This window comes from Dermacentor andersoni, chromosome 7, assembly GCF_023375885.2.
Source record: "Dermacentor andersoni chromosome 7, qqDerAnde1_hic_scaffold, whole genome shotgun sequence".
NCBI lineage: Eukaryota > Metazoa > Arthropoda > Arachnida > Ixodida > Ixodidae > Dermacentor > Dermacentor andersoni.
The window spans coordinates 60,121,077-60,136,508 of NC_092820.1; the positions used below are offsets into that span (position 1 = coordinate 60,121,077).

At 49.1% G+C, this 15,432-nt stretch overlaps 1 pseudogene; it reads left to right on the top strand.

Annotated features, from left to right (window-relative positions):
- Positions 1 to 15,432, top strand: part of LOC126534861 (uncharacterized) — a 117,205-nt pseudogene that overhangs the window by 18,917 nt on the left and 82,856 nt on the right.

Sequence of the window (15,432 nt, forward strand, 5' to 3'; positions counted from 1 at the left end):
AGCCGATACAGTGTTGCCAGCATGGCCTCACGAAATGGCGATACGCAGCCAGTAGATTTCATTGTGCGGGCCAACGTCCATTTTGCGAAGTTTTTGGAACGAAACATGAAAAATCGTAAAAATGTAGTTGTCATTATGGTACTTGTAAAAATGTGCTGAAAATCGGGCACTTTACAATAAAATCGTAAAACTTCGCAGGTCTGTATGGCGTGTTCCGGTTCATAGTTTTGCACGCGCTGCTGGACCTGGAGCTACTTCAGCTTTTCAGCTTAGCCAAAAGACAATTTTACAGTTTCTTACTGTTTTGTGGGCTGGAATGTTGTTCTAGTCAGTTGCGCTGCAAGAACCAGATGGTGTTTGAGCTTGCGATCATGAGTGACACTTGTGCGCAACGCTGGAGCAGCTCGTTTCCTTATGCCTTGCACTGCGTTTATGCTTGGGAGTGTGGTCTTGTGCAGCTCCTGTTACATTTTTCAGTGCTGTTGCTCTTGTTCGCTGAATGTGCTGTTGTGAATGGGACATATGTGTGCTCTCTGCTTAGCAGCGCTTCTCTTACGGCAAAAACATTTAAACTCATTCTAAACACTTGTTGCTGCAGTTGCCGCTTAGTACGACATTTAGACGCACGCCACAACTTCACAAGCAAAAGAGTCTCGGAAATGGCAGACAGCAATACAAAGAAAAAAACATGTATTTATAGACCTTTTCATTGGGCGAGGAGTACAGGGTGCGCAGCGCACCCTTCCTCCTCTCTGGCTTGAGCGAACCGGTGCGGCGCTGCTTGAAAGTACCGTATTTACTCGCGTAATGAACCCACCTTTTTTCCAGATAAGTTGACATAAATTTGGGGGGAGGGTTCATTACGCGGGGAAAAAAAAATTAGATATTTTTTAGGTCGAAATTTCATGTCACAATGAAGATAGGAAAATCGCAATCCCAACCTTACCTTTATAGTAAAAACACGTACGCGATGAATGTGAATTAAAAATTCATTTTTATTTTCATGCTGCTGGCTGCTTATGGTCTGTCTCACTCGGGCTCGCTATCTGAATCCACGCTTCCACTCATATCGCTTGCGACTTCGTCGGCGTCGTCGTCTTCCCACAGCGCGTCGTCTTCACTGCCGTCGAGGCTGTTGGAGATGCCAGTCTTTTTGAAGCTGCGGACGACCATCTCGCTGGGAATCGCACTCCATGCTTCTAGAATCCATCGACAGAGCATGTCGATGGTGGGCCTTCTAATCTTACCTGCGGGAGTCAGGTCGTGGTTTCCCGCGGCCATCCACTCTGTATAGAGCCGGCGCACGTTGTCCTTAAAGGGCTTATTAATGGAAACATCAAGGGGCTGCAGCACTGATGTCAAGCCACCTGGGATGATAGCGAGGTCCGTGCGTAACTCGCTCATTCGGCAGCGGACATTTTTTTCCATATGGCCGCGGAAGCTGTCCATAACAAGCAGCGATGGCAGGAGAAGAGCCCCGGGCCGCCGTCCCCAGACTGTTTTCAGCCAGTCGGACACCAGCTCGGCCGACATCCACCCTTTCTCCTGGGCGCGAATGTGGATACCGGCAGGAAGAGTTCCCTTTGGCAGAGTCTTTCTTTTGAAGACGACGAACGGCGGCAGCTTCCTGCCGTCCGCTGTTACAGCTAACATCACGGTGCACCGCTGCTTCTCGGCGCCCGTCGTCTTAACCTGCACACTTTTCGCACCTTTCATATCGACAGTGCTGTTTCTTGGCATGTCAAAGTTTATAGGCGTCTGGTCCGCGTTCCCGATTTGCGACAGCAGGAACTTTTTGTCCTCACGGATCCGAATGACAAAGCGGTGGAAATCACGCACTTTGTCCCCACAGTCTGCCGGCAGCCGCTGGCATAACGTAGTACGCCTTCTGAGGCACAACACGTTCCGGCGCATGAAACGAGTCGTCCAACCACTGCTCGCCTTAAATTCACTCGCGGCAATGCCGTGACTTCTTGCAGTGGCCCGCGCGTGATTCTGTATCAGCTCGTGGGATACGGCACATCCTTCGTTGCGGAGCCTCTTCACATAGCTCAGAACTTCTTCCTCGACGCGAGGAAACTTGCCCTGCTTCGGCCCGCGAAAGGCCCGGCGATCTTTCTTCGTCGCTCTGAGTTCCTCTTGTTGATTCCTCCAGTAGCGCACACGCACGGGGTCTACACTAAAATGCCGTCCAGCCGCGCGATTGCCATGCTCCAAAGCATGCTCCACGACTTTGAGCTTAAAACCGGCCGTGTAGCTAGCGTAACGCCCCATCGCACAACGCGCAGAAAATGCACAGCACGCACGAAATAATGCAAAGGTCGTAGCGAAGCACTTAAACAGCAACAAAATAGGACTGGCGAAATGGCGACCGACGCTGTCCAAGTGCGTTGTCTTTACTTCGTTCTGCCGCCGCCGCGCATGCATGGCGCTATAAGCAGAGGTTTGCTTTGCATTTAATAGATGGCACTCGGCAACCTGCATCATCATCATCATCATTGTAAAAAAAAAGAATCTAGAGAAGTTTGACAAATTGGTTCGAGAAATACAAAGAAAATAGCCGAGCGTGGTGGAAACTGCCGTCACCCCATTTCAAAGAGGACGCCCCAGTAAAGCCCTTTGCGCATCCACCAACGAATCATGCAAGGTCAATGAACGATCAACGAAAGCGTGCAGTCGACGCCCGCGTCACCCGCGTTCGCGTCGCCGGTGTTCAGCATCGTTGGCTTCAAATGATGTTTATTTTATCACTGCGCGATCAGACAATTTTATGATCGTCGACAGTCGACAGCGCCGGCCAATTGAGCCGAGATAACGCGAACATGCTGAACACCGACCCTGCGGGCGGGTGCGCGTTATTTACGCGACGTAAAAAAAAAAAAAAATTCAATTTTCGACAACAAAAGTGGGGGGTGGGTTCATTACGCGAGTGGGTTCATTACGCGAGTAAATACGGTATTGCTGTTGCGCGCTGTGGAACGGTTTCGGAATGTTTTAAATTGTACTTTGTGAAATTTACGCCAAGTTCGTTCATATAAGGTCATCAGAGAAGCGTTTCGGTGCGTCGGTAACTACAGTAGGTAAAGATATGTCTTGAGCGTGCAAAAACGTGATGCACTTTATCAGCCACGGTGTAAGCACATAACCAGTCGCGGTGTGTGTATGTGTTGTGAACTATTTTGCGTATATCAGTTTTAATTCAACAAAAAAAAAGAAAACGGTGTCTCTGTATTACCAGTATTAAATGGTAAATCAGTTCACTGTCTGATCGCTTGGCGTAGGGAGAGAGAGAGAGAGAGAGAGAAACAACTTTATTCGGTCCACTATAGACGTAAGCAAGCTCCACGTCACCTGGCTAGGCCCACTCGGGGACCATCAGGTGAAACCTGACGGCCCTCTCGCGAGCCCTCTGGACTGCCAGGATTTGAGAGGTCTGATCCTGGGCCTTAATTAACTTCATCATTTCCTCTTGAGTGAAAGGGGGACCGGCAGAGGCGCAGCCCCACAGGACATGTTCGAAGTCCGCATAATCACCACACAGAGGGCAGTCCGGGCTTGGGAACCGTTCGGGGTACATTGTGTGCAGCGCCGCGGGGCTCGGGTAAGTGCTTGTTTGCAGAAGCCTTAGAGTGACTGCCTGGGCCCTGCACAGCGAGGAGTGCGGCGAAGGTAGGAGTCTTCTTGACATATAATTATATTTGCAGATTTCGTTGTACGAGTAGAGAGGCTCGGGTCGCCCAGGAGAGGACGCGTTGCCTAGCGCACGGTCAGTCAAACCTCGTGCAGCCGAGTGCGCCTCCTCGTTGGGGTTGATCGAGGCACCCTCAATGGTTCCAAGGTGCGCAGGGAACCAGGCCAAAGAGTGATGTTTCATGTCTTTGGCACTTTGGATGATACGTAGGGCCTGGGGAGCCACCATTCCCATCTGAAAGGCCCTGACAGCGGCCTTGGAATCGGAATAAATCGTGTCGTGTACACTGTCCGTTAATGCAAGAGCAATAGCAACCTGCTCTGCAACGCTGGAATTAGAAGTGCGGACGGTAGCGCAGCTAAGGATTTTAGAATCGCCGTCGATGACCACTGAGGAGAAGGCCTCTTCTTGAACATACAAAGCAGCGTCTACGAAGCATGTTCGGTCCTTGTTCAAGCGGGCACTGGCGAGCAGAGCTTTACCCCTGGCTCGTCTTCGTCCTTCGTTGTAGGTGGGTTGCATGTTTCGTGGCAACCGGTGTATGTAAATCTTGGACCTTACGTCGCTAGGCAGCTTCACAGCGTCGAGACTGACGACCGTGGGGTTACGTCCCAGCTTGCCAAGTATGGCTCGGCCCGCTGGCGTACCGGAAAGTCTGACAAACTGGGAAAATTCTTGGGCTTCAATGATTTCTTCGAACGTGTTGTGAATTCCCAAATTGAGGAGGTCTGTTGTGTGCGTTCGGATGGGAAGGCCGAGGGCAAGCTTGAATACTCTTCTGATTAGGGCATTGATCTTGTTGCGCTCCGATACGAGCCAGTTGTGCACAGCCCCTGAATAAGCGAGGTGGCATAACACGAAGGCGTGGATAATCCGGATCAGATTGTCTTCCTTGATTCCGCGGTACCTGTTGGCGACATATAAAACGAAAGAGCGCATGCTCGTGCACGGCCAACCTAAGGTAACCACAAAACATCTAAGCAGCAGGTGCTATCAAATATTTGTGATGCACTGGCATCGTTCTCACGCATTTCAAGTGTAGTAGGCTTGAAATTACTATATGTCCACGCTAGCCTTCCTGCATGAGGCCGATGGCGCTGCTCAACACGGCGATCACTGCGGTTGGTGAACCAGTACGATACATTAAGCTGTGTGCTTCGTCATTGGCTTTTTGGCCTGTATACAGCCATAATATGCGAGGGATCGCATAAAAATAATGCAAGGCTATTTTTGAGGACAAAATTTTCGTAATACGTGTGAGTATGTCGTAGAGAACGGAACAAACACACACACACACACACAAAAAAAAATCCACTTCTGATTGGATGACTCTACGTTCAGCATGTGATACACGATAGGGACGCCGACGTATAGGGTTCATATCTCCAGCGTTGATACGGTGGTGAACAACAGATGTTTGTACTAAAGGTCTGCTGCGGTACGATTCGAGGAGGAGACATGTCCGTGGCCTGTGCAGAGGTGAGGTCAGGTGCAATCATCTTCGCGAAGTCATCTGTTAGGGAACCAGAGCTGTGAGCAGCAACTGGCGATAAGAAACCACTCTCGGCATTCAAACTTTCAATGTCAGATTCAGAAGTATTAGAAACGCTGACCAAAAACATGCCGGCTGGAAGCACTTGAGGGCACAGACTGAAATTCAGAAGCGGAAGAATGATGCCGTGATTAGCAATTGTCACCAGCGTATGCGGAAGAGCAACATTCTGGTTCAGAAACACGATGATGGGGCGAAGGACATATTCGCTGTCAGGAATCTGTGGCTGTGCAATCAAAGCGACGTAAGTGACTGCTTCAGGTGACAGACGCACATCTTGAGACGAATAGAAGTGCAGTGGAGCAGTGCTCAGAGCATTGGAGACTTGAGGCAGTTCCAACTGAAGAACGCCAGTTGCGCAGTCTATGAGAGCGGAATGATTGGATAAAAAGTCCAATCCAAGGATAATGTCATCAGGGCATTTGTCGATCGCAGCAAACAGGACAGAAATAGGGTGGCCGGCTATTCTTAAGGGGGGATGCTAGGCTCAAGAGTCAACTTTTGAACTACTGCATCAATTTTTATCAAATTTTCAGCGACTGTTTATAATCTGCTCATTAGAATATATTCAAAGTTTCAATGCGCTAGCTCAAACAGACAAAAAGTTATAGCTCTCATATTCAGCAATCATGTGTCTCAGCTTAGGAAAACTATCATTTCAAAAATAATGGAGATATATCAACTGTTTGTAATTAGATATCTTCTAGATGGTTCATAGTGCAAGATAAGACCGCTCGCATGCTTTTTATGCAATTTCTGTAAAAATGTCATCAATCTAAAAACAAAGTTCAATTTTTTTGTTGTCATTACATGTCAGACATCTCAAAATATTTTCTGTTAGAAACTATTTAGCACCCTAAAAAGTATCTTATCTTGTTCCTGAGAAAATTTCAGTCTAGAAACCACCTTGAAAGCATCTTTTGGCAATGTAGTTTAGAAATGATTGTTTTCCTAACGGTTTTGTTTCCCTAAAAAGTGCAAACTCAGAAAAATGAGTTCAAAGATTTGAGAACATGCTATTTTATTTTGTGGTAAAAAAAAATTAATCAAAGTGCCCTGCTCCATAGGTCGGGCCCTCATCTTCAACGCGACGCTGTTCTGTGGCAATTGCTTCAAGCCTTCTTTTCTTTTTCTCAACTTTAGAGCTGTCCATCGCCCTTGCCTTCGCTCGGGCAATGCTTTGATGGGTTGCTTGTTGGACGTGCTTCATCGTCTGGACTCCATGTTCTAGTTCCAGCTTGTCAAATACTCTCTTGATGCCACGTGCACCCTCATTAAATTCTAGTACAGCCAAGGCTGCTGCAGTCTCCACGGTTCTCAGGGATGCGAATTGGGTCTTCGGGCACTTCTTCCACACTAGCGCATTGAAAGACTCATTTGCATTCTGTGTCTGCATTCTTGAGCATCGTGCAAGGAGCTCTAGCTTACTAAGCCGGTTGTAGAGAGGCACAAGCTCTTTGGCAACGTCTCTGCTGAAAGCTGGACGATGGGGTCTTGGCACTGATGGCTTACCAGCTTCAACTAGGGCTTTGTGCCGATTGTAGTGGCACCATGAGTCCTCACCATGTGGACAAGCGTCATGTCGTGGGACTTCGTCCGTCGAGTAGGAATGAAAAAGTGTCGCAAATACTCCTCGTTGCATTTTTGTCACATCTGGAGCATTTTCTTTCAGGGCAGATGCATAGTAAGCAGTGAGTTTTTTTACCACGCTTTGCGTCAGCTTCCCCTTGCCTCCTAGACCTTTCGTCGTTTTCTTTAGTTTTTCAATTCCAGCATAAACACGTTTTGCGACATGATTTATGCAGTCTTCCTTCACAATCTCTTTATCATACAGCTGCAGGCTGGAGACATGCAGGAATGATTTGCTGTCGCCATCACAGAGCACTGTGGTGTATTGCATGTTGTGAAGCTCCTTAGAGCGACTGAATATTATGCCTGCAGCTTCAACTTCCATGGCATTCGACGATCCACTGAAGTTCTTCTGGCAGACCTCACTGTGTGCTTTTTTCCAATCTTGATGTCCATCCTCACCTTCTTTGGGACCATAGTTGCAGCCATGGCAATAGTTGCATTGCACAGCAAAATCCAGCACCAACCCAGTTTCCAGCTCGATAGCAATGCCGAGCCCAAAGTGTGAGGTGTGGCCGCGTTTATGCCAAGTTCCGTCATAACTTGCACACACGTCCAAAAGTTGAGTGGAGCCAGCAACGGAGTTGATTGCCCTCACAGCGGCTCCGGCTTCGCGCATGACATCAGACGCAGCTTCCATAGCGGCTCTGTGCACCTTCTCCGCTACTGTCTGGTATGTTTTGTGGTGCATGGGCATTGGCGCGTCCATACCCGCAAAAAAGTTTGCCATGGTTTTGTAGTTCATGCCGCAGTTACGGCTTGCAACCACGAGGCGCAATGAAAGCTCAGGCTGCAGACTGGACTTCACAGGTGGAGCATGCGCGGCCTTCTTGACTTCACCACACCATCTACACATCACGACAAACTCCAGATTCACACCCGCACCGATTTCTTCCAAGTCCAACGACTGTCCGTGACAATGCGGGCACAGAAGCGATGTTACCACCGCCTTGATGGCTGTAACTTTTACAAAACGGTAGCCGCTGGGCTCCGGCGTTTCCTCGCTTTCGTCGGCAGGACCCTGGCAAAGTAGCGCGACCTTCCTTTCAAATGTCGTCAATTGGCACTCACCACCATCAGCAGAACCAGTAGACATTTCCATAGGTGACGAACCACCATCGGAGCTTGTAGGGTTCGCATCAGCCGCCGGCAGCAGGCTTGGGCTTGGCGAACGCACAGGCAGACGCTCACTTGCTGGCGGTCGCCCAGTGCTGTTTAGGCCTCTCGCTTTCGTCGTGCGTTTTCGCTTCCCGAAGCTTTTCCGTGTCGAAGCCTTCGTTGCGGGCATCTTCGGGTCACACCACCGGCCACCCGATGATCGCAATAAGCTCACAGAAGGAAGATATAGCAACACATAGCAAGCGTCGAGCGCAACCAAAGCAGGAACGACTCCAAATGGCGCGAAAATAGCGTTGGGTGGTCACGTGGTACATTTCCGCCAATCCGAGCTCCTGTTTCGGTTTGCCACCCACTGCTTCGGTTCGAGCTCCTGTTTCGGTTTCTGCGGCCCGTAATATGCCTTTCTTTTTTAGTTCTTCGATAGTTGCCTTGCATAGTCTCGATGGAAAGTATTCCGTCACTAAACAGCGCGAAAAACAAACTTTCTATCACAGGCATTCACTTCACGTTCGGTTTTTTGCCCGCACCGCGGCCGCGTCTTGAAAAGAGCGTTCACAGACGCCTTCGACGGCAAATGCGCCCCACCGCGTCGTGAAAAAAATTCATTTTCTTCTTTTCTACTTCTCCAATAACAACCAAACCTGGTGAGAATATTCTTCATTAAACCAGCAATCCAAAACAACTCAAGCTTTAAAACACATTTTTTTTCCGAAAATCGGTATTTTAGCCCCGCATCCCCCCTTAAACGTGCAGTACACATTCCAAGAATAACCATCACGCCGCCATCAGCCACACTAAGCACTTGGGCAGCTGCTGGGGTGAGGACACCTTTAAACATCTACATAAGCTAGCACTCATCACAGACACGTGGGCTCCAGTGTCGACAAGTGCTTGGACAGGTACGCTGTCTATTTTAACGTCAATTATACTTCTCTTTGTGGGCACAGACAGAGGATTTGCTGCAGTAGTAGGCAATGCAGCACCACTTCCGAGGGCTGCATTTCTTAGTTTTCCGAAAGGGTGTGGCCAAAAGCCACAGGGAACAAAAGGCGACATGGCTGCTGCGAACGGAAGGATGGGCGACACGTTTGCACTGAACGAGACTTGTGTCCGCACGGTGATCGTGAGTGACTGTACCACGTGTTCCTAGCAGAGTTATTGGCGCTATTAGGCTCGACGGTGGGCGAAACATTGCAGGTATTTCCATTAAAACGGCTCAGGTTGGTCGGCGTGTGAGGTGTTGAGGGCCACGAGTTGCGACAGTATTGGGTGACATGACCAATGCGGCAACCGGTGAAACATATCGGCTGGTCGTCCACAGTTCTCCACTCAGTCTGGTTGCGATAATGCGGAGAGAAGTGCCGGGTGGAGCGAAAATAGTACAAGGGTGTTCGTTGGCTCTGGGGTTGGCTTGTATGAGGGGAACTGAAAAAGGGGTAGGATCAGGGCTACATGAACAGGAAGCTGCGGGCGCCACTGCATCCAGTTCACGTCGAACGATTTGCACCGCGTCCTCTGATGGCGACGCATGCTGCTGTGCGGGCTGATCTCACATCAACGTTGCGGCAGTATTGGAAAGTCTGGCGAATGATTGCAGGACGCGTCGGCTTTTGGGCTGCTCGAATTGTCGGCATTCTTTGACAATAGCATCAACTGTAAAGCATCTTTTGCACATGAGCAGAATAAAAGCGTCGTCAGCAATTCCCTCGAGCACATGTCCTACCTTCTCAGCTTCTGTCATGTTGTGATCGGCTTTAAGACAAAGCGCCAGCAGGTCCTAGATGTACAAAACATAGGACTCCATGGGGGATTGGGCATGGGAGGCCAGTTCTTGCTTTGCAGCAATTTAACGGCCTGCTGGTTTGCGAAACAACTCTGTTAACTTCTCTTTGCATTGGTCCCAGCTGGTCAGCTCCTCTTCATAGTTCTTGAACCACACCTTTACTGTGCCTCTTAAATAGAACAACAGGTTAGCTAGCAAAAGCGTGTAGGGTCCCATCTGTTGATTCTGCTCACGTGTTCGTACATAGCCACCCACTGTTCAATGTCGGCACCATCAGTTGAACAGAAAGTTTTGGGATCTTTGGGTTGCACAACCACAACTGAAGGGAACAGCGACGTAGCTGGCGATAGTGACGTTGGAGGTGGCAACGACGTTGATCCCGTGTGCTCATCGTCATTCATGGTGAGGACGGTGATGCGACGTCCCCTGTGAAGCTCCGCTTCTGGCTATGGTACCCTGCCACCTCCACCAATATGTTACGGGGATGTTGTGAGTATAGACAGACTGTAATTACAATGTATATACAAGCAGAGTCAATGGGATTCAGATGGCGAACTAGCAACGCCCAGCAACCAGCGCCTCGTGATCCTCTTCTTCCTCTCTCTTCTTTTATCCCTCTGTAACAATATTTTTTATCAATTCACCTGTAACAACAGAAATCTTCACTGGCATCAATGACTCGTTTTGCCAACTCTTTTTTGCTAAAACGTCCTTCCCCCACACAGCTTCAGCTGTGTCTCTTACCACGAGTGTGGGTTTGCTGCTCATGATTTTATATGCTGCCTCGGCCCTCACAACTCCCTTGGCAAGGTAGATCTGCGAGAAGCAATATATTACATACAAATTCATAATGAGGCAGCAGACCAAGAGGGAAGTGAAGGAAAATGTAAAATAAAGAAGCATCATCTTTCTGTCTAAGGTCAAAGATGTGCCTAGCTGGAATAGTGGTAATGGCTTATAGACTAATCTGCATATAGCAGTCCACTTCTAACAATATCGAGAAAAACGAAAAATATGATCGTTATGACCGATGATCGCTATATCTGGACTGCAGTTATTAAAAAACAAAAAAAAATACACGGAATGTACCTTTGCAGCTGCGAACTCGAATTTGCCACTTGCTTTAAAGAATAGATGATTTAGAAAGTAGGCTGTGAAAAACACTTTTATTTCTAGCGCCAATGATTGTGCCATGCGTTAGGCGCATCGAAATAGTCCGAAATATGCACTTGCTTTTGCGGCAGCTTCAGCGTCACAACCGCGATGTGCATGAATTCCAGCTGCTGCGCGAACACTGGCGGCAATCCTTTAGCATGCATAAAATCAGTTAAGGAGTTGATCGATGACAGTGCACTTTGCGTGGACATCGAGGTCGGGGTCAAGGAGCCACTGTCAATCTCATTGTCACTGTCGCTGCTGCCGTCGCCACCGTTGCACAACTTTGCCGTCTGTCGAGACAGCACATCTTCACCGATCGCCTCGTCGGTGACCTCATCGCGGAACGAGGCAGCACTGTCTGCAATCAAAAACTCCTCCATCGACGCACCACCTGTCACCAGTAGGTACAAGCTCCCAGAGCTCGGTTATTTCAGCGGCTTCCACCGTTTTGAGCCATTGTTTGGTCTCAGTGGGTTGGGGAAGTTCGTCCTGATGCATAAAGCCCGCCTTTTTGAAGCAGTTGTATATGGTTGACTGCTTTACTTCATACCACGCACCATAAACGAAGCGCACGGCTTTCAAAAGGCTGATCTTCAGGTCAGGGTCTGCATGACCCGACGTGCCAGGAGCTGCGCGGTCAATGGCTAAAATTAGCCACTCCAGCATGCGCCGCCGATACAGGACTTTAAAGTTGGTGATCGCGCCAGTGTCCAACGGCTGCAGGCCTGCCGTAGTATTCGGAGGCAGAAACATCAATTCGACAGATGTTAGCTTCGAGCTAACGCTGTGTGCGCTACAGTTGCCAAGTAGCAACACTACTTTTCTTCCTTGGCCTTCAATTATACTGTCGAACTCGAGCAGCCATTCTTCGAACCGGTCGCGGGTTATCCACGCCTTCTTATTGCTGCGATAGCGGACCGGGATGTGCTGATCCTTACAGCACGTTGGCTTCTTTGATCACCCGATCATGAAAGGCTTGAGACGATGGCTCCTGTCCATGCTAATGCACAGCAACACGGTCACCCTAAGTTTCAAGCGCTTCCCGCTAGGGCATCGATCTCCTTTAAGAGCGTGAGTCATCGACGGCAACATTTGAAAAAACAGAGCAGTTTCGTCGCAATTATATATGTCCTTCTCCGTGTAGCACTCCAGCACGCCGGGCAGCTTTGTCTGCAGCCACTGCTGCTTTGCCTGTGTGTCCAAAGACGTCGCTTCCCCTACCACGTTTTTGTAAACGATTCCGTGCTGCTCTTTAAAGTGCTGAATCCAGCCTCCCCCAGGCTCAAAATTTGGGCGTCCCAGAAGAAAAGCGAAGTTTTTCGCTTTGGTGGCAAGTATTGGCCCACTAATAGGCACATTATGTGCGCGGGTTGTGATGAACCATTGGTAAAGCGCCCCTTCAACATCGGCGTACAAAGTGTCTCTAACCCTTTTCTGGTGATCGGTATGGCCGCTGATAGCTCTGCCTTCACAATCGCGGTGCTCCCGGTTTTCAAGATGGTTGATATCGTCTACTGGGCGTGCTCATACTTCCTCATGAGGGCGCTCACCTTGAGGCCGCGTCGAGAGTCCTGCAAAATATCCATCTTCTAGTCAAGCGACACAATTTTCGCTTTGTTGGCGCCATATTCGACCCGGCTTGTAGCCACGACCTACTGTATTCGCAACTTTCATGGCCTATAGGGGGTGCCACTTTAAATCCAACATGGCTGTCCAAGAGATTAAGAACTAGAGCAGTCGGTGCAGTGCTGCGGTCGTCTTGCTCAGTGACATGCTGTTTTGCGTTGTCATGTTCAAATGTCTCTTCAGTTTACATGCCCGCAGTTATTAGCCTGCGTAATGGCTCACATTGGGCGAGCAGAACGCAGGAGTCGAAGCCTGCTTGAAGGCTAGGAAGTCCTAAATGCTGTTCATATTGTGTGCTGCGGTATAAAAGCATGCATGTCGACGTCCGTGGCTGTTGAAGGCCTTTGCATGCAAACTTCGCAGCTTCGAAGCAAACCACACAAGCTGTGGTTTCAGTTTTACGGCGACGGTGTTATGAAGAAAAGTGACCTTGCTTTCTCTTTGCTATTCTATTAATTCAATCGCTTTGAACGGGTACCATGACCTTTTATAAGGTGTGGTGCTCTCTGCAAGTTGTTACTTGGACCGCTTAAGTAAGCCACCGAGTCGAGAAAAAAAAATCCTCCTTTTGTTGCGCCATCCAAGTTCTTTACATCGACGGCGTGAAAAGCAGCTTTAAAGCAGCGTTTTGTGAGTGAAAATTTCGTGTCTAGTTATCCCTGCCTGTGTTCACAAAGCTGGATGTTGAACACGAGAAGTAAACAAAAACCCATATCTGACCGCTTTTGCGAGCTAATACGATAACCGTTCACCCTTGCAATTTAGTTATTGCTCTTTATGCGGGATGTGCAAGCTACCGTCTTGCGGTAGTTTTACAGCCTGCGTCAGTCCTATCGCGTCTTGCCTATAGACAGATCAAGCGATACATAGCCGATATGTACCGGTCCGTGGCAGTGCTTGCTTCATTCTTCCAGTTATCTTTATAAAATAATATACACGCAAATCAGCTGAGGGTTCGTTACACAAACACTGCACTGTAGCTTAACATTTGTTGGGCTAGGATTTGTTACCTTACGCGTGCAGTCATGCGCGCCTGTGCACACATTGCAGCCGCACATCGAAGTAGCAGACGACAACAAGCACGAGTTCCAGGTCCCTCTGCGCCCGCGTCACTTTGCTTCGATGCACAAATGAGAAACTCATCTCTCTGTTCGAAAATGATGGAATGTCAAGCCGACGTTGCAGACCACGAACGCATAAGCGAGAACAAGAAATTTTGAAGCAGGTACAAGGCCACCGGAGCTCGATCGCCACTTGGCGGGCTCCGTTGCTCGAAATGCACATTAAAAGCATGTTTCAAAGCTAAGTGCAGCATAGTAACTTACCTTCGCCTTGCCGCAAAGGCATGAGTGGCAAGAACGCAAGCATCAATAATCCAGATTATTTGAGTTAAGATTGCGTATTTTTTCTTCCCTGTACATAATATAGTGCTATGCCTGCGTCTTTATGGAGGTGCGTCTATTCGTGATTTCAAGTGCTCGTAATCGTCACTCATCTGTCGTATTCCAAAAAACGTCCTCCGGCATGGAGTGTGCACTGCAAACCTCCTTTGCTTCTGTGACAGCTTTGCCGATCCGCAGCTTAATAATTAATTTCTTCCTCATGGACGTAGCCAGTGGGAATGAGTGAAAGCTCACATCACCTACTGCATAACTCTTGTATTGCGGCACGCAGCAAATATGGTTACTTCTATGTTTGCTCATTCTGAGCACGTTAAGTGTCCTTAAGGATCTTACGGGAGCTTTGAACGCGTTAAAACATCAACCAAAAGTAGACAACACCAATACGCTACGCGAACAGGTGGAAGCCAGTGGCGAGTATAATCTTTCGATTGTTTCCGGCCGCCGCTGCACGGCGGTGCCACCGTCTGTGAAAGTTGCGAATAAGAAGCAACCTGCGCATCCCGTGGTCACCTACGGCAGCGCGCGGCCGAAGAAATAGCACGTTATCATTGAGTAGGAAGCAAGCGTGCCGGTAGAGGCTGCCAGTGCCCACCCTCACAACAATGCCCGAAACGCTCCAGCCCTGCCTTCAGGAGCAACGTTAATGGAACTAACTTCAGTTGCCAAACTCTCTGCCTTCTCCATGTGGCTGCAGCAGCCCACAAATCATCGCGGGAGGGGGCGCTGCCATCGAAACAGGCTCCCGCTGGCCGCCGCTGAAATGCTAGCCGATGCCACAGGCCCGCGGTCGCCCAGCCTCATAGCATGCAGCCTTCGGGAATATTGAGTAACTGGGGTCCCAAATATCGCACTTACCGTGTTTATCGTAAAGACACCAGTCAGTTCTGAACCGTGTGCAGCGAGTATTCCACAAATCTTTGCTGCAGCAACTCTAGTGATACAGAACTCTGAAGCGGGTGGAGATGAGTGGAGAGTCTATGTTCAATGTACGACCACGTGACCTGGTCTCTCTGCGATTGACGAAAGAACATGTGGGTCTGAAGATGATTAGACTCAGTGACTTTGCCAATGTTCTGGCTGAAGATTATGCACAACTGGGACCAAAAATCGCGAAATGTGCACCCAACCTCAAGTGTGTGGCGATCCTCAAGAACGAGTTTGCGCACGACGACAGTGATACCGATTGTGCGGCCCTGACAGCGTTCCTGAAAGCTATGCCCCCCAGCATCGTCATGTTTGAGTGTAACTATCTTCCATTCGACGGTCGCGAGCAATTTATACAGGAGGTGAACAAGCGCAACATGCAAGTGCAGTATCTTCCCAGCGCGGGAATGAGGGAAAGTCTGGACGGGTACGCGCTTGACTTCAAAGTCCGGAGCGTCGCGACTCTGAGTGAGTTCGAGCCTGGTGATGCGAACATTGACGAGGTGATCTCTAGCTGCAATGGTGCTGGGAATGTGCCGGTCGACGT